This window comes from Pleurodeles waltl, chromosome 2_2, assembly GCF_031143425.1.
Source record: "Pleurodeles waltl isolate 20211129_DDA chromosome 2_2, aPleWal1.hap1.20221129, whole genome shotgun sequence".
Lineage (NCBI taxonomy): Eukaryota > Metazoa > Chordata > Amphibia > Caudata > Salamandridae > Pleurodeles > Pleurodeles waltl.
The window spans coordinates 128423843-128444301 of NC_090439.1; positions in this window are offsets into that span (position 1 = coordinate 128423843).

The window sequence follows — 20459 nt, forward strand, 5'->3', positions numbered from 1 at the left end:
CTAAGGGGTGCCAGGTTCTCAAAGAGGAATTGTGTTCTAGATTGTTGCCGTCACAGAGGTCTAGTACAGCCAGCAAGGGGCATTCTCACTCCAGGTGAACAATGTCTCCTTCCACAGAGCCACATAACCAGCAGGAAGCTAAGGGGAGTAGTAGGGAGAGGGGTAGCCAGAGAGGCATTGAGTGCCAGCGATTAGTATTTTGAAGTAGCTTAACTTCAATCTGATTTCCCTGAGAGAACTGTAATGAGTGGCCAGTAGATCCACCCAATCCTTGTCCATGCTGCAGACCCAACCATTTCGGACAACAGGTTCCGCAGGGAACGAGAAACTGGTGCAGAATATTGTTGGTCGTTCAAAATGCAATAGCGGCCTGACACCACACCCTTATGCATGCCCCATCTCCTCAAATAGGCTATAATGGGGGAGGATGCCAGCTGAACCAGATGGGGGCCCAGTTTTTTCCATATACAATGTTGGAGACTTTGATAGTTCTAAAAGGAGCATAAAGGCAGGTTGTGCCTCAGCAAAGGAATTGTAAGACTGGTCCGTACATCAGGCTTTGGATCACAAGGCCTTCCACAGGGGTTCGGTGACATCTATTAACAGCAAAGTGTTGCATCAAAGTGGCGCGTGAGAGTGAAGTCTTCAGTGGACTTTCGGTAGTTCATGGGCTCTTTTCCAGGTTTAAATTGTAGTGGCTAGGACCATGTGAAAAGAAAGGAGGTGATCCAAATGGCCGATGTAGAACATCCCATGGTCACTTAGGAGGTCGACCAATGACTCTTCCATGGGGTCCCATGTTGGAGTATCCAAAGAGGTATGGAAGACACACAGCACAGCATAAGGTGTGAAGCCAGCCAGTAATCAGTGAGGCTAAGGTGACTCATCCCACCAATGGCCACAGCAGCGTGCAGTTTGGCGAGTTTGTGGTCACCCCATCCTCCCAGAGAAAGGTCTTAATGGTGCTATTAATGGCTTGCATCAAGGTAGTGGGGATCCATAGATCCGTCGGGTGTCCCTAGAAGCAGGGAAGGGGAAGGATACATGACCGCTGCATGGCACCCTCGCTGTAGGCTAAGTGTAGAGTTTTTGTACCCATGCTGTGAAAGTGAGTCTTGTGCCTACATGGTGTAACACCTGGAATATGTAATTCCACTCCACCCTGTCAAATGCCTTCTCAGTCTTGGGAAACCAACAGCTTTTCTTCTGTATCATTGCACACATGCCAGAGGACATGATAGAGGGCTCTAAGGTGGGACATAGAATAACAGTGAGGGATAAATCTGACCTTTTCCGGATGCGCCAAGAAGAGGATGACCTTTTGTAGGCTCTTACCTAGCAATTAGGCCAGTATTTTAGTGTTGGTGTTGAGAGTGGTGGGCCTATAGCACTTGTGGTGCAGAGGGTCTTTACCCGGGTTAGGAAGGAGCATGATTATTGTACTGTTAGCTTCCACAAGCAGGGTGGCTGAAGGCTGTAGCTCTAAGAAAACCGGGCACAGTAAAGGGGCCAAAAGGTCCTTGTCCATCCTATAAAATTCAGAGGGGCTTTCATTGGGGTGTAGGGATTTGTTCTAGAGAAGTCCCAATATGACCTTCCTGATCTGGTCCTCTGTGATGGGTAGATATGAGCTGGGACTGCTGTTTCTGTGAGAGGCGGGGAGGGGAATTTTGCACCAAGGAGCTGCCATCAGTAGCAGCATTATCGGTTTTCTGAGGTGTAGAGGGAAGCATAGTTGGAAGAGAAATTCTACAAGATGTCCAAGGGGTATGTGCAAGATGCACTCTCTGTATGGAGGATAGCTGGTTTACTGCTGGATACTTCCTGCTGGTGGGTTTGGAAATCTAAAATATGGCCTGCCTTCTGCCTCTTTCATAGTTACGCTGTTTAAGGTGAAAAAGGACGTTCTGTTAGTGGCGGTAGAAAGAGAATTAAGGTTGTACTTAGCCCAAAGAAGGGCTTTCAGTGCTGTTAAGGTGGATATAGAGGAGTATTGGGCTCTGAGCATACAAATCTCTTGCTCCAGTGTCGAATGTGCCTTCGGCGCTTCCTGCTTTGCAGAGGAGAGGACACCATCACCAGGGGACGTGATAGATAAATTTCAAGGTGACCACAAAGGTGTTGTTTATCATCTGGCAGTTTGTAACGGGAAAGATTAATCCTCCTGCCAGAAGGGGTGGGGTCGTATCAGTCCCTAGTGGAGCCACGTCTGTACTGCGTCATGAACAGACTCTCCAGAAGGGGGTAAGGATACATCAGTCAGGTGACTCAACATGGATAGGGATAAAAGGAAATAATCTATCTGTGTACGAGTGCCATCCACATGAAGTGAAGTGTAATCCTGGGTAATGGGATGTGTCAGGCTCAAGAGATCTACTAGGAAAAAATTGGAGAGAGCAAATCTAGAACTGAGGAGCCAGGGAATGTTGGATGGTTGGACTTGTCATGAAACCAAGTTCAAGTACCAAGTTCCATTCATCCCAAGTATAGATTTCGGTAATTCTAATGTAAAAGGCTATGTCATTGAAGGCACTCCTTTTAGTGCAGTCCTTGGCATAGAGGGAATCAGTCAAGATGGCCTGGCCAGAAAGGGATGCCTTAAGAAAAATATACTGAACATGTGGGTCCCACCATATTTAGCTCACCTGTAGCAGGTGGTGTTTTGCCACAAGAATGGTGATGCCCAACTTGTGATAAAGGTATATAGTGTGTTCCTCGCCCTGTCCTGTGAAGGGCTGACTAGCCTAATATTCCCACACCCATAAAGTTTCTAACTTTTCACATCTGGAAGATGCTTCTTATGTAGGAGAATGAGATCAGGGTGGAGGGATCTTGTGTAATCCAACACCTTTTTACACTTGACATACGTTGACAAGCCAGTGACATTCTGGAAGACAATGGAGAGGGAAGAAAGTTTCTTTGTGGTGCCCCTGGAGCAGCCAGGCCAAGAAGGTGAGGAATGCTGAACAAGGTCAGGAGTGTGCATTCTGGTCGGGTAGGAGAATGAATCAAGGAACCCGGCGCACCTGCGCAGGTCACTGAAGAGAGATACTAAAGATAGTGATCGGGGCCAGCTACAAGTGAAGCATCAAAGGGGAGGGGAGAAAATGACCCAGGGTGTGGAGGAAGGACAATATGAATGCCTTAGCAAGGCAGAGACCCAAGGACGTGGACAGGAAGACGTGGAGGGCTTCAATGTAGTGCAAACTTGAAGATCTCTGCGAGCTGATAGCTGCTTAGGTACGCTTGTCCAAAGGTGTGTGATTTCTCCAACCGACTGTGCTCATCCTCTAGAGTACCAGATGGAGCCTTGCTGAATTAGTCAGTGTGAGGGCAGGGACTGGCGTGATAACCCCCAACCTGTATCGCTAAGGGAGTCAGGGAATAAAAGAAGCCCTCTAGTTGCCCGGGATCATTGAATTCTGTTATCTTGTTACCATGTGTTATGAGTATTGTGGCCGGATTTAGAAGGTCAGATTTAATATTCATACTCTTGAGGCGATGATGCAGCTCAAGGAATTTTTCCTGCTGGACCATGGTATCTTGGGAGAAGTTTTGCAACATTTTATGCCCATCATGAAGGAGCGCAACCTGCCATCTGGCCACGGAGAGCACCGCCCTGGCCTGCTTATGTCTCAAGAAGCATGAAGTGATTTGGCATGGCATGGCACGGACTGGTCTTGCGGGCGTTGGGGGCAAATCCAGTGCATCCGCTGGAATTCCAGTGAATAACAGCTTTGTTACAGCCGGTAAAATGTCTTGGAGAAATTCCAGCATGTTATCACCTTACAACTTTGCCGGGACCCAGAGAAACAAAGGATATCACATTGATTCCGGTCTTCCAACTCCACAATCTTCTGCTGGAGGTTGCAGTGAGCCTGTTCCCAGTCTATTGCTGAAGAAAGTTGGTCTATACTATCCAAGCGCAAATCCTCTCCAGTGAGCTGGGCATTGAAGGAGGCCAGGTCATGGTGGATGGACTGTTGATCTATTGAGGTTTTGGAGGTATTATCAGTCACCTCTTTTGTAGTGGCCTTAAGGGCACACAGTTCCTGTACAATAGTCTCCAGGGCCGTGTCATGTCTGGAGTCTGTATCCTTACCATCTTTCTGTTTATCTGTCACAGCTTCTGTGAAATGTAGCAGTCTGGAGGACTTGGACATCATAAGTTATATGGGGGAAATGCAGACATGGGGGCTAGGTGAGGCACAGTCCGGGTGGCCGTAGTGAATCAGTAACCAGGGAGTTAGGAGTAGGAGTGTGGGCAGCCAGACCATGAAAGCAGTGCAAGACACCAGGACTCGAGGTGCCTGTCCTCCAAGGCCAAGAGAAAGGTGGGTGTGTTATTCTGAGTGAAGGTGGGATGGTAGGAGACCAGCAGCAGGAGCTTCCAGGGAAGGAGAGACTCTTAGACAGGTAGGCAGCAGCAGAATCCCATACAAGGAGTGAATAACTGGCAAAGGGCAGTGCCAGATAGGAGAGCCAGTAAGTCAGTAAGTGCAAGCAGTTAGCCCTCACCCTGTTGCAGGTCCTCGAGGCATAGTGCTCTGGCAAGAGCAGGATTGTGCAAAGGGCGTCAATGAGAATTATCCGTTAGCCAGCTATAGGTTTCACCCAAGAGTTTGACAGCATCAGGGGTGCATGTCATCCAGGATTAGGGCCAAGTGCCTGGCATCACAAGCAGGTAGCCACTGCCCCAGGGTGAGAGGGCAGAAAGCATCTCACAGTGTTTACCATCCTCGATCACAGGTAGGGCCGGGGTCTCACTGTGCACCACAAGACACCCTGGTGCTGCCTTTTCAGACACATTGAACATATGGTAAATCAAAAACCACCATCCGCCCCACACAGCCAGACCTGGGAAGGTGGAGAGGCTGGGGCCTCAGTACAGGTGGGCATAAATGGACCCAGCAGCTTCTGCAAAGTCCAAGACTCAACCCAAGGCCACTAGGTGATGTGTGTCATTTACCTGGACTGCACAAGCAGTCCCAGGTGCCGCAGTCTGCTGGGGGGAGTGAAAATTCCTGGCAGCGGCGTGTACATCAAAGCATCCAGGATGTCTAGGGTCCTTAACAGCACCTCAAGCCTTCCCCTCCAATTTACTGTTTATCCCCGAACAGAGGCAAATGACCACAGAAGGGCACTGCTGACTTAAAAGCTATTGCAGGGAACCACCATTTTCCTGAGCATCAGGATCCAAACTCACAGTACCCATTTTTAAGAAGAAAAAAAACAAGAAATCTTTTTTGTGCACCTATTGACCCTGCATTAATTAACTTGATATTATAAAGTACAACACTTCTGTAAAGGTAGTGCGGGTGTCATTTATTAAGAAAATCTAATTTGAGCTTCCAATAAACCAGACAGCCATGATACTTGTTCTGTTAATAGGCTGCCAAAGAAAAAAGTGTTTTTTTAAAAACTTAAAACAAATATTAAAATTAGGGGTGGATGGAACTCACAGAGTTCATTAAAAACTCTTAGAGATTCTGCGGAATTCTGTGAGCAGGCAGAAAATATGTATGTCATGCTGCAATTTTGTGCTGGTAGCGTGCGTTGTGCTGAAAAATCAATGCGAACGGGTGCTGGGCGCAGCAGCGTGCAGGCATTTGGGATGATTTTGCTTTCTCTCAAGTAGAAAATCTACTTGACCGGCAGCAAATCTACATCAGAAGGATCCCTCTGACCACAACCGCCCACATTTAAAAATCATGGTAGGGGACACCAAATCTTGCTCAAGCTCGCATTTCTGGGCCCTCGTGGAAAGAAAATTTCCTCAATAGAGCGATTGGTGAATTTTGGCAAGATCTTACCATTGTAAGCATAATGCAGAGTCGCTAAATTCCACCAAGCGAAACACTCCACCCACCATTAATTAAAGCATTCAACTACCACTAGAAATGGTGCTATGAACTCTGAAGTTATGTGTCAGCGATGCCCCTCATATACAAAGGGGTCGATTTAGACCCCAGCTATTGGCAGAGGTAATTTTCTCCACCATCCTACGCTACCTACCTAAGGTCTGTCAGCAGTGGTATCGGTGCCTTCAGACACTGAAAGTTTGGTGTGTGTCCACTATGTTTTGGATGGTTGTGCACCAAACTTTTCTATTTTTCAGAAAGAAACTCCCAAAGCAAGAATTTGTTTCTGAAAAACAAAATATTTAGTGACTCCAGCCCATGGGATTTTTCTCCCAGGGTGTAGAAGAAAATATTATGTTTTCTTCTCCTGTCAGACAGTAAAAAAGGACATTCGACCACTGGCTCTAAATAGTGATAGCAGTGTGACACTTTTACCCTGATGGCCACTACTCCATCAGGTCACTGGAGTATATTTTCCGATGTTTTGTAGCACACATTATGCTATTGTTATTTCGCCTCTAAGCAGTGTTGGGCAATTTTTCTTGTGGATCATCTGACTCTGGTTCTGTTATCCTTGTCTGCTCTTTTTAGCCCCCTGGTGTAAGCTGGCATTTTGTGCTTTATTGATTATCAGTAATGCAATCTACCTTTTCAATCTAGATCTACATATTGCGCCAAAGGAGTATTTTCCCTTGTGTATTTTTTATCTCCTATCTGTCATACTCAAAAAGAGACATCTGTCACTTTTCACATATATTACTCTGAACATGGTGGCACAGGGAGAAGTCACTTTTTCAGCAGGTGATGTATAATGGCACTTGCACCTGACATCTTTAACGTGGTGTTCCCCCAAACATTGTACCTTCACTGTCATTTTTGCTGAACTAATTTTTGTTGACATTAGGACTTTATGCACTTTACCCCTGCTAACCAGTGGTCCATTTAATTTACTTTCAAGTCCCTAGTAAATGGTATTACATGTACCCAGGGACTGTAAAATAGAAAATACTACTAGGCTGCAGCAGTTATTGTCCCGCCTACTAAAGTAGTCTCTTAAAACATATCTGAGGCCTGCCACTGCAGCCTGTAGTACAGTTTCCAACAGCTATATCTACCTGGCAAAATAAGATTTTTGCAAGCATAAACCTTCTCTTTAATACTTAGAGGTCATCTCCAAGGTCAGCCCTAAAGGCTCAAAGGCATGGTGCATGTGATTTAAAAAGTAGGACATGTGAGTTTAAGTTTTACATATCCTGACATTGAAAAACTCCTAAAGTCATGTTTTACTTTTGAAAGGCCTATCTTTCCAAAGGCTAAAATTGAGTTACCTTATTTCGCTTATTAAGTGCTAACTTCAGATTAGGACCAGAAAAAAAGAATTATGTTTACACTTGAGTAAATAGTAAATTAAAGTCTGCTTTAATGGTAAAGCTGGATTGTAGATTATCATTTTGAAAATGCCACTTTAAGAAAATTGAAATTTTCCTGCCCAAACTTTCTGAGGCCTTTCTAGGAGTTTCCAGCTGCCTGAGCCTATTAATGGTCTCCCCCACCATCAAAGATCTTTATTCTGCAAGATAGTGAAAAATTGGATTTGGGAGTAGCTGAGAGAAAGTGTTCTTGGCAGGATGGCTAGTGAGGTGCTCTACCATGGCCTAATTATATTTCAAAGGACCTTGGTCACAGCAGAAACAAAAGAACCTGGCACCATGCCTGCCCTTGCCATTGTCACCATTGACAGCTTGGAGCCAGGACCAGGGGATGTTTGGAAGTTCCCCACAGAAAAGCTGGTACCAGATATCAAAATGGGACTATTCATCAGCACCCTTACACCCATGGAAGATTCAGAAGAAGGACTGTCCTGTTGCAAGAAGGATCGATCTGCTGAAAGAACGACAGCCTTGCTTTCTGAAGAAGAAACACTGGACCTACTTGACTCGATCCCAGGATAACTAAAGTGACTCCAAGGGTCAGTTGGCTGACCTCCTGTGTGAGCTACAGGTACACAACGAGCTTTCAAAAACACTTTCAGCTTCTCATCTGATTAGATCCAAGTGGACCTGACCTGGTTCCCCATGGTGACCTATATGAGTGTGAGTCCTGACCCACCAAAGATAGTCTTCCAGATCCAGGAACCTTGGCAGGAGCCAGAGTGTGTTTCTCCTGGCGTAACTGAAGGTTTCTCTGGAACTGACACAGCAGTGCAGCATGATGTAGGACCTTGCATTGCAGCACCACCCAGCTCCTGGTTGTCGATCCATGGGGCTTGCAGTGGAGGATCCCATGCAACACTATGGATTTAGACCAGGGGTCTTTGACCTTTTCTGTATTAAGAGTGACTTAAGTTCAGTGTAAATCAACCCGAGCTACTAACATTGTTAGAGTTGCAATTGTGACAGAGTCTGACAAGATTACTTTATGGCCACCATATGCAAAATAATCAGCAGTGATCACCTCAAGTGCGGCAGGAATGTTTGCCAGCAGTAATGTAAAAATGACTTTGTCAATGTGGAGTGCCTCTATGTGGGTAATACTATTTTTCCCTAGACATCAGTTTCTGTGATCGGAAAATAGACACATTATCATCTCGATTACATGCTTTTCAGTCTTGGTATAACTATAAAAATTCAACTAGGAAATAATTCTGATGTAGTAGGCTAAGCAGAACATAGGAGAGCTACTTATAGATGGCTGGAGAGCTACCAGTAGCTCACAAGCTATTGGTTGGAGAAGCCTGATTTAGATGCATTCCCAGATTTACAAGACTTTGTAAGCCTGGGGATACGCCAAAGCCTTACACCTTGAAAGAAACATCAAAAAGAGGAAAAAGACTTCCAGGATTGTTTTTTGTGCAAGAACGTGCCCCTTCGTGAACAAATACCATTTTATATTCAATGCAAATACCCTTATAATATTGTGCAAAGGTGCCTGCATTGGCTCTAGGCTGCCGAAACAGAACCCGCGTAGGGGGAAAAGACAGGAATGTGCCTTTAGCCATAGATAATCTGCACCCCTGCCCTTTCCGTATGCTGCAGGGCAGAGCAGCATGGTGGTGTGCTGCATTGCTCTGTGCCAAAATCCCATAAATATGGGCCTTAATACATTACTAGGACTACAAATAATTTACAAAATAATGGCTGAGGCTCAAGAGTTTACCCCATACAGAGTGAAATCCCATAGAATATTGCTTCTCATTATATTTTTTATGCTGTGGAGATACTAACTGTGAATATATTAGATTCACAGGACTGTAAATGGTCTGTAATCATATGAGATGGGATCATATGAATATGAGATTTTGTGAAATGAACCAAATTAACAAAACCTGGGTCATTGATTCTACACACACAGTCAGCCCTGAAGATGACCCTTGGAGGAACGAAGCACGTTGGCTACAGTCAGAGGACTTTTTATGATGAGAATTTGAATAAAGACGCAATAATTTTAAAATAGATCATCCCAATGTATTTTGGAATGATTTAATTGTCTGTTTATGGACATTCATTATCATATTGGGATTTATGAAAATTATTAAAGCAATATGAAGAATGACATTTGGAGTGTCAAGTCTCAAGTGTGACAACACTAGGACTACTGGGGGCTAAATGAGATCACAGTCAAGAATAAATATATTGTACTCCATATTAAAGGTATTTTAGAATCTGCTCATGGAGCTCAAGTCCTACTAAACTGGATTTATGACGAGCATTTTATATGTAACAAAAGGAAGGTAATGAGTGGTAAATTACTCTCCTCACCACTGTCAAGCATTGTGAATGCTGTGTTGTGCATTTTCGATTGTGCAGTACTCCTGCTGTTTTTTTATTTGATATGCAGAGTCACTTGATCTTGTTGAAGGTGGATGGTGGTTTTATGTACTCCAAGATTCTTACAGCACATTAAGAGCGTGTGAATTTGGTACTGTTTGTGCCTTAAAAATATAATTTATATTGTAAACTAAAAAAACCTGAGTTGAAGAGGAAGAGGTTGACTCTCTGAGACTAAGATTAAGGCACTCATTAAGACTTTGGTGGTCCTATGACCGCCGAGGTGGAGGTTGCGGTGGCACTGCTGAGGGCCCGGTGGAGCAGACCGCCATATTATGACCATGGCGGAGTTACGGGCGGAACACAGCCAAGTCGCCGCCAGTACGGGTGGACTGCCGCGGCTGGCAGTAGGCATCTCCAGGCCGATGGGGAGCATGTTTCTGCTGGCCATATTACAAGGTTGCACTACACCAGGATTTCTGCTGTGGTTGCCCCACCACAAAAAGACTGGTGGAAACGAACCACACTAAAGGGGACACTCACCTTCAGGAACACAGGCACATCCGCAGCTGCCATGGAACCGGAACTGGAAGGCTTCCCAGTGCTCCTGTTGGCCATACGACTCCGGACAAAGTAATTGCGACGAAAACACAAACCGTAAGCACAGCCACCTACACACACTGGAGAGAAGGACATTAGTACACACACACAACACATACACCCGACACAGCTAGTGACGGCCACGCACATACGCAAACAAACACCCATAGCACCACACACACACACACACATACACACACTCACACACAAACCACACACAACAAATCACACATATGCAACACATACATCTGTGAAGGAAAGCTAGGACAAGTATGTTACCCTCGACACCAAGGGGTCCCTGGTGCAGATATATTAAATCGAAATTCGCAATGAATAATTAACTATGTACAATATAGGCCCACTGGCCAGTCCAACTGTATTGTGTGCCCCAGGCACACAGGGCAATGTCCATGGCCCCAACTTGACTCCTGACTGCAAAGTGGTTTCCACATGGTGGGACATGCAGGCACCTCAGGGGTGAGGGGGTTCTGAGGTGGGGGTTTGGGTTTTGAAGGGCAGTCCTTATGAATGGGTTTGGAGGGGGGGATCCTTTGGTTTGGGCTGGGGTGGGGCTTTTGTCCTGGATTTGGATTTTAGGGGAGGCGACTTGGCTTTGGGAGGGGTAAACTTGGCCTTGATGAGGGTAGATGTCTTAGGTGGGGAGGGGCATGGCAGTACCAGGTGCACTATGGGAGGCTTGGGAGATGAAAGGCGGGGGTTTTCGGAGTGGAACAGGGTGGTTGGGGGGACAGGGAGTGGGTCAGTGGGAGGGAATAAGGAAAACTCATGCACAAAATGCTTTTAGGGGCACAAGGCTGGGAATGGGAGTAACGTTTGGGAGTGGAGGGAGAGGGAGTGGTAGTGAGGTGTGTACGGTAAGGTGCCTTGGGTGCAGGTACGAGCATGGATGTCATATGTGTGCTGTGCGACTGTTTGGTGTGTGTGTGAGGGCATTTAGGTGTAGTGGGAGGAGGGGAGAAGAGATGCAGGGCGATGGCTGGCAGATGTGTAAATGTAGTGGTGTGTGCAGGTAGGGTGGATGTTCTGCATGTGGGGGTATTGACAGTTGTGCTGAGTGCGCATGTGGTGTAGGGGGTGATTGTATGGGGGCCTGCTATTGTGGTGACAGTGGGAATGAGTGCACTTGTGGCAGGATCTGGGACTTATGATGTGGTGAGAGCATGCATGAGTGGTTTAGTGCCTGTGAGGGGAGAGGTGGTGGGTGAGTCAGTGTGGGGAGTGTGTGTTGTTGTGTCTGTATCTGAATGTTGTGTGTGTGCATGGCAGTGTGTCTTTTGTGGTGCCTGTGTTCGTCCTTGTGATCTGGGTCTGTTGATGTGGATGCATGTTGGTATGAAGGTGTACATGTGGTGGGTGATGTGAGAGGGATGTAGGATTGGGAACTGGTAGTTGGAGGGGGGACAGAAGACAAAGCAACACTGGCTGCCATCAGTGTGGAGGTCAGAGGCTGAAATGATCTCTGCAGGGCAGACATGGCACGGTGAATGCCTTCTAGGTAGGCATTCGACTGCTGCATCTGTGATGCCAGACCCTGGATGGCATTCACAAAGGTTAACTGCCCCACAGAGATGGACCGCAGGAGATCAATAACCTCCTCATTGAGGGCAGCAAGGCTGACTGGGGCAGGGGCAGAGGTGCCTGCGGCGAAGGAGATGCCTACCTTTCTGGGTGAGCTGGCACAGGTAACTGGGTGGGGATCTACAGGGAGGGCGGTGCTGGTATCAGCCTCCTTGGTCCCCTGGGCTGCAGCTTCGCCACTCGCTGGTGCCCCTTCTCCTTCGCCTGATGATGCTGATGCACACAAAGATAGAAGTGGAGAGGGAGCGGAGAGTGGCAGAGAAAGACAGAGTGCAATGGATGAATACCAACACTACATACACACAGAGTAACAACAACATAAGCTGCTGCTATGCCATGGCAGGCCATGCCCTCACCTATACATACCACAACAGTAGGACACCATGGGGAATACCACAGCCATGCTGATTGAAACCCCTAATGGTTGAACAGTAGCACTCATGTACTTGATGAGGGACATCTAGTCACACTTGCCCAGTACCTGACACATTCCCATGGTCGTGTGTGGAGGCATTTTCTGTACACTGCACTCAACAGAATCCAGCATGGGTATGTAGCATGCCCACTAATCCATTGACAAATAGCACAGTGACATCTGGCCCCATTGTACCTATCTACACATACGGTAGATGGCAGCTGATTGAGGACACACTAATTACCTTGCTCACAATGGTAGGCTGATACTGATGGCAATGCTCTGCCACCTCACTTGTACTGATGCTGATGCTTGGATCTTAAACCTTGTTGAGGGTCACCCCACACAATTCCCAAATTGGAAGTAACTGCCCACATAAGTCCCTGTCCGTATAGTATGGGCACACATTTATGAACCAATCCTGCCAGGGTTGCTGATACCCATAGTCGGCGTGCTATTAACAATGACCTACACTACATCATTCCACTAGTGGGAAACCCAAAGCAATACAGGCAGAACATCATTGAGGTGTTAATGTGTACTTACCCCCTTGTGGCTGCTGTGCTGCCCTCAAGTGCCCATCCACCTCAGGGTAGGGCACAGCCAAAATGGGGGCCATTAGGAGGGTCAGGGTCTGAGGTGCACCCCTCACTTGTTGGGAGGACATCCCCAGCTGGGCCTATGCGGTCTTCCAAACCCAGGGTCTCAGGCCCTCCCACCACTTTCTGCAGTCGGTGCCCCACCAGACATGGACCCCAGGGTCCCCACTTGCTTGGCGATGGCACTCCAAATCCCCTTCTTTTGATGGGCACTGACCTGCATGGGTGACACAGACAGAATTACAAAGTCATGTAGATTGTCATTTAAGGGTCAGCAGTGGACATCACACATCAAATACATTTCATGACCACAATCACGTATCCTCACTCCACTAACATTCACACTCTTCATCCATCTCCATGCATCCGCTCCATCTGCCTTGTCCCAACTCTTTTCATCCTCACACACATCACAATCACGCATGACACTGACATGAAACTCACCTGCTGCTCTGATGCCCCTTACAAGGGTAGGACCCGATCCACAAGCTTCACCAGCTCTTCTTGGGTAAAAGTGGAGGCCCTTTCTCCTGCAGGATGTGGCATCTTAGCTTCCAGAGTCAGAATACAACAGCACACACAGTGGAGGTCTTGCTTGCACGAGTGTCAGTAGTCAAGTGAGCTACGTAACAGTAAATGGCGGTTATGACCGTCACTGCCGACAGTGATCACCATTGGCCCCAGTCTCCCATAGGCAACAATGAAATTCAATGAGGAGTTGCACAACGGTTAGACCACCTCCCCCTATGATGTCTAATGCCGGCGGAATGAGGTCACTTCCGACTGCTCTCTGCATACAGGACAGGCAGCTGCCATTTTGCATGCAATAAGTGAACAATAGATTAATTGTATGTGTGTCACGGATGATATGTAGTGACTACTGCATAGATTGACAATGTCAAAACATTGCGTACATCAATGTTTGGCTTCTTCTCTCTCCTGTTCCCAGATACGATGCAATGGTGACGATGAGACATTCCCCTGTATACCGGCCCCTAATCAACCTCGCTACCCTGGAAGAGAGGCACGTCATTCAGACATATCATCTGAACCATCTGACCATCATGGAGCTGTGTAGCCAGTTGGAGCCTGATCTGATGCCTCACATACATCATACGTATGCCATCCCTCCTGTAGTGCAGGTGTTGTCTGCACTCCACTTCCTTACCTCAGGGGCGTTTCAGATGACAGTGGCTTGGCAGCAGGGATGTCACAGCCAATGTTCAGCAATGTGTTGAAGGATATACTGTGTGCTTTGCTCAGACATCTGCCCTCCTACATCATGTTCCCTCAATGTTCATATTTGACCACTGTAACAACTGCCTTCTACGATTTGACACATGTCCCTCATAGGGGCCTTGGTTTCAGCCTGGATAAATTAACAAGTGTACAGGAATCTGAAAATCTTTAATTCCATTATTGTGCAGGTGGTTTGTCTCTTTGACCACTATATCATGCAGGTAATGGCCAGGTTACCTGGTTCCGTACATGACTCATACATTCTGCAGAACAGCAATGTCCCACACATGATGGCACAACTATAGAGGGACCAGGTATGGCTCATCAGTATGTATCTAGTAGGATGTGTGCCCCTGTCATCTCACGTCACGTAACAATCTACCCTGTGTCCCCACCGGTATTGAGGTGTGTCCTACATTTGTGCACACAAGTGATTCTGGGTACCCCAATCTTCCTCTAGCTGCTGACACCTGTGACGTATCCGACAACAGATAACGAACACTATTTCAATGAGGCCCACGGCAGGACGAGGCTTGCCGTCGAGATGATCGTTGGTCTACTAAAGTCCATATTCCCCTGCCTACATGTCTCCGGAAAAACAAATGATAGTATGATATGAGGCACACTATGACAGAGCTACAATGGTTATAATGCTATCAGCAAACCAGATTTCAAATTTAGATTGATGCAGTTAAAGTTCATACATAAAGCCTATTGTATTCCTGCCAGTATGTTAGGATATGGATTAGTGGATACCTCTACATGATGGAGGAGTAACGCTTTAAATGTTGACTTCCTACATATGGTGTTGTCCTGCCCCTGCTTCAGTCCTACTACAAGAAAAAAATAGCTAATGAAAATCATGGCCCCAGACCTCCTTTTGTCCCCTTGACTGCTATTGTAAGTTATGTGAAAGATGTTGTTAAACCATGCTGCTAGCTTTTCGCATTCCACTATTACTGAGCAGTCATAGAATAACTGTGCATTGGTGAAAAAAGTGCACCAAATGAAGCAAATTGGCTACAAGTCCGTAACACTTGCTGTGAACATTCTGAAGTATATGGGTCGCTCTTACCGCATAACTCTTTCCCACGAGACATATGGGTGCTTCCACAAACTTAACTCACTAACTCTGAGTCCTGACAAGATGGTCTTTGATAATGTTACTTTGTATAATAAATGTATGTAACATTTTGGACAAGCATAATGTATGGAGAAGAATTGTGCTATTTTTTGTTGTTGTACTTGACCATGTTAACTGTTGATCACATGGCCTATGAGAAGATGCAAACGACCTGTATGCTCTATACATGTCCAGTGTTGAGCTACCTTGTTATTTTGAAACTTACAATTAAAAATTGAAAATTCTCTCTGTTTGTTGAAGTCACTAAGGCACCACTACACTGGTAGGAGCCCGATGGGTTCCTTGTAGCAGTGTCGAATGGAGAATATGGATGGTGGAAGGAGGTCTGCAGGATATGTGTAATGATTAACGTTGACTTCTTTTTTATGAGCTCACCCATACCAAGAGTTCCAGGTAGAGGATAGAGAGTGGCCATATAAAATGTCGAATCCAACACACGTTACCCCTATCAAGATGTGACAGGGTTTCTTCCTCTGCAATCCTTGAGCAAGGAATATAAAAGGCAGTGCTTGGAAAGAGTGGATGTATTTCAAAGGAACCTAACTTCCTGACCTTCCCATGTGCTCATCACCCTCTTGCTATTTATTTTTATTCCTGATTTTTCTCTGCAGATTTGAATCATTCCTTGTGAATTTCCTCTCTGCTGTTGCTTACTGTGGTGTTTGCTATGTTATACCTATAGGCCTAATTTACGTCTGGGTGAAGGGTAATGCTTCATCAAACGTGACGGACATCCCGTCCACCATATTACTATCTCATTAAACCTTATGGGAGTTGTAATACAGCGGATGGGATATCTGTCAGGTGTATGACAGAGTATTCCCTCCACCCAGATATTAATCAGGCCCTGTGTTTGGCTGCCATCATGGGGATAGTGGATTACTGGGATCAGCAGTCAACAACCCTGATGACTATAATTCAAAAACAAAAAATAAATATTTTAAAAGCAGCCAGGTTTTAACAAAGGGAATGGAGTTTCTTTTAAGTTTTCTCTTTGAAAACTTAATAAGACGTGTCAGTGTTCCCTGGACTATTGCCAACTCTCCTTGAAGCTGCCAACCCAGTTTACAAAGAGGAAGGGCTCCAAAGAGAACAACCGTGCATTTGTAAATTAATTTCCACCCCAAATTGGGAGCCAGAAACATATCAGTGGTTTGTAACCAGAATTTCTGTTACAAACTAAGGAGATATATATATAGGGTATATATAATATAATTGAAATTTGGATTGGAAGCCCACATCATGCCTTCCAAATTTCGAATTAGTATCAATTTCTAAACTTATTTTAGGAGTCAGAAAAACGTTATCGAGTCCCAAAGTGGGTTTGGCGCCTACTAAATCACTTTTTAATGGTAGTAAATGCATTGAACTTGTGAATAAGAGTACTTTAAATCACAAAAAAGGTTCCAACTCCTTAGTCATAGACAGAGAGGGCTCGACTCATTTGAGACCCTAGGCTAGTGAAAACAGATGACCTGCAACCACTATTTTTTATGAGCCTAGCCAGAAAGTGCTAAAATTTAAAAGAACAGAAGTAGGCACTAGGTGGTCCAAGGACCCTCAAAGTAGAAACAATAAAAGGGCCTCTAGGCTGAAAACAATGATGCATTCAAAGGCGCTGTAGTGCACCAAGTGAACTAAGCATGTCTAGTGCTGCAAAGAAAATAAATACATCGTTTCACATTAGTATAACTGGACTCTATGCATCTATAGTTAATATTTCTTTTTTCTAAGCGACCCAAGAGTTAAAACTGGTTTTAAAGCAACATACAACATACAGTACAAAAGATCTAAAATCCTCCCCATTGAAGTGAAACAAGGTATCGCAAAATTGGGTGTACATCTTTTATCAAACCAGCAGCCACTTCCATGAACGAACCCAGGAAGTATGAAAGAACAAAAGTAGGCATTGAAGGCTGCAAGGACCCGATATGTAGAAACAATAGAAGTGCCTCCAGACTGAAAAAATTATGCATTCAAAGGCACCGTAGTGCATCGAGATTGTTTCACATTAGCATAGCTGGACTCTATGAATCCATAATTATTATTTCTTTTTCTTAGCGACCCCAGGCCTTTTAGACATGAGTGTTTTTATAGCAAAATAAACCATACAGTGTAAAAGTACTTCCCCACTGGAGTGAAACAAGGGGTCACACAATTGGGTGTACATCTATTTATTCTAGTTCTTTCGTCCTCGAACCACCTCTCTCCCGCCTGTCAAAAGTCTAATTCACAGTTCCAAGGCGCAATTTTTTCCGAGACTGTTTTTCTTCTGGGATTTAGTCATATTATTAGTTGACACCCCTAATAAAAACCTGTTAACCTTGAGGTCAGTCTTCATGGAATCTGGCTCATCTTTACTGGGATAATGCTTATGGACTTACAATGCTACAGACATGTAAGTCTTATTGAAAGTCCAGTACTGAATTCCATTCTCACTATAATTCCTCATTTTTCGCTAGTAAATTCCTACATTTTCCTGGGGAAATAGAACTTTAATTTTCTCAGGGATCAGAAAAGAATGGGCTACTCGTAATGAATGTCAGAGTCTTAACTTGATCAGTCAATGGCCATCAAAAATTATTCCACAGCTAATAGTTGCCAGTGGTGGCTGGTAACTGTAAAAAATGGTGAGGCATAGGGTACTTTATACTTGCTTTGCGCTGAATTAGCGTCATTTGTTTTGATGCTAATTCAGCGCAAACTTAACTCTGTATTTATATTTTGATGATAGACCCGTCTAGCGTCAAACTATTTGAGTTAGCATCATTCTTTTGGATGGGTGAAACCATCTTGCATCAATGAGATGCAAGGTAGGCGTTCCCGTCCAAAAAATGACTCTAAGCCCCTTGCGCCGTATTTATCCACCTGTGCAAAAATGACGCACAGGTGGGAGACGGAACCAAAAAATGACGTTAACTGCGATTTGCGTCAACTTTTAACACCTGGGTCAGACCAGACGATAAAATGAGGCCCACACACCACTACTTAAGGAAAACACATAGAAGCAACATTACCAACCCACAGGACAAGATGGAAGTGCTACTGCTCCAGGTTGAAAGATGACGCAGAGGACAGCAACAACAACCTCGACAACCACAACAGTGCCCAAAAAGGCAACGCAGAAGGCAGGAGAGGATATTCCGATACAGGACAACCCTCCTTGGCCTTGGGGAACAAGACACCATTAGGACATAGAGCATCAACCAGCAAGCCATACTACACCTGCTGCACCGCCTTGAGCCACAGATCACAGCCAGCCTGCAGACCCCACATAATATACTACCTGTGACAAAGCTGCTAGCTGTCCTGCACACGCTGGCAAGTGCCTCATTTCAGACAACAGGTGCCCTGGTTGCTAGTGTGTCACAGCCGTCCTTCTCGGTGTTCCTGCCGAAGGTGTTAGACGCAATCATCTTTCTGACACCCCGCCACATCAGGTTTTCCAACACCCAGCAAATGCAGCAGGAGATAAAGCAGGGGTTCTACCAATTTGCCGGCTTTCTGCATGTGCTCAGTGCAATGGATTGCACCCATGTCGCAAACAAATGCATTCCATAAATGTGCAGGCCATAGTGGACCACCGGGGACTATTTACAAACATTTTAGCCAAGTATTCTGAGAGCATCCATGACACCTACATATTCAGGCACAGCAGGATCAACAAACACTTCCAGGATGGATAATATGGAAATGGCCTACTTGTGGGTATACAACAAAACTAGCAATATACACACAACACACCAACCCTGTCAGGCACACAAGACATACACCACTCAAAAACACATGGCCAGGGTAACACAGATGTGCAGGTAACAACACATATGCATCATGCTGAAGTACAGCACAATCATATACACCCACATGTACATAACACACCTTCAACTTGACAGGCCCACCATGTGAAGGACAGGTGCAGATATGTACCCTTTGCTAACAGAAGATGTACCCAAACCACACAAGTGCCCACCGGTTGCCTACTATGTACACTTCACACACACAGTACACCAAACAAAGAATAGAACAGCAGTGTCAATGGCATACATCATGCTCATGTAACGTAAGTCACACATAGGCACAGACCCCTCAAATCATGCCTTGCAGGTCTTTGCCAGAACAAACATCAAAAGCCAGACAACTGGTGCCAATACCAACTACATCTCATCAACACTTACCTGACTTACCTGTAGTGTGCATATAAGTCTTCCTGATGCATTGGGTCACACACATAGGAATACAACATCAATAGCCATCACATACAATGTGCAAGATTTGTGAGTAGTGACACCACACCTACTGCAGTGCCACCTAACATGCACCACTTACTGACCCACAATTCCATCATGTCTGCACCATAAACAATACCATGGGGCAGCGTTACTGTTAGACAGTGCAGATCATGGATGTCATAGTGGGACCCAGTAGGAGTACAGAGGACGTCACCGATCATATATACACTGTGCTAATGGACACATTAGCTAAGTATCTGGACTCTATCCCATAGCCTGCATTGTGTATGTGTTGACAGTATAAATGCTGATATAGGTATTGGAAGATAGGAGAGACACTGGCAGTAATGTTGATCATCCTGAAACAATGGGGTACACTCCCTTGGACACTTGATGGCTGGCATAAACATCAACTGCCACTCAAGATCACTAAGATCCCCTAGAGCTATTGTCGTGGCCTGCACTGTATGGACAAGTTGGCGGATGACCACTCTTTTGTGACTTGAAGCCTCATTGTAAATAAGGCACCCTCTCACGCAGCATACATCGTGGAAGGGGCATCCAATGTGTGTTGCTGTAGGTCTGTCACCACAAGGTACATAGCATGAGGACGCTGACTCAGATGTAGATGTCACCCAAAAGCTGAAGCAGTGCCAACATCAAACACCGCTCCAGGGGGCGTTTGCAGGTTGCTATAAGGAAATAGACTGTGATTTGACCTCATATGAATGTGCCACCTATGCATGCTGCATACTGCTGCACACACAGAAAGAGCCAATTGTCCATCAAAACAGTATATGTATAGGAAGGTGTCACTTCCTGCACAGATACATGCATCTCCACAGGGCAGCTAGCCAAGCACCCTGATGTAAGGTTGGCAGTGTTTGTGCACGACTGCATATAAGGTGCCGGTGCAAGGGACAACAAAAGGTTGCCTAGTAACATGTCACACATGCTGCATTCCTGCATAGTGAAAATGATGCAGCACAGCGCTGCCAATGTCAGA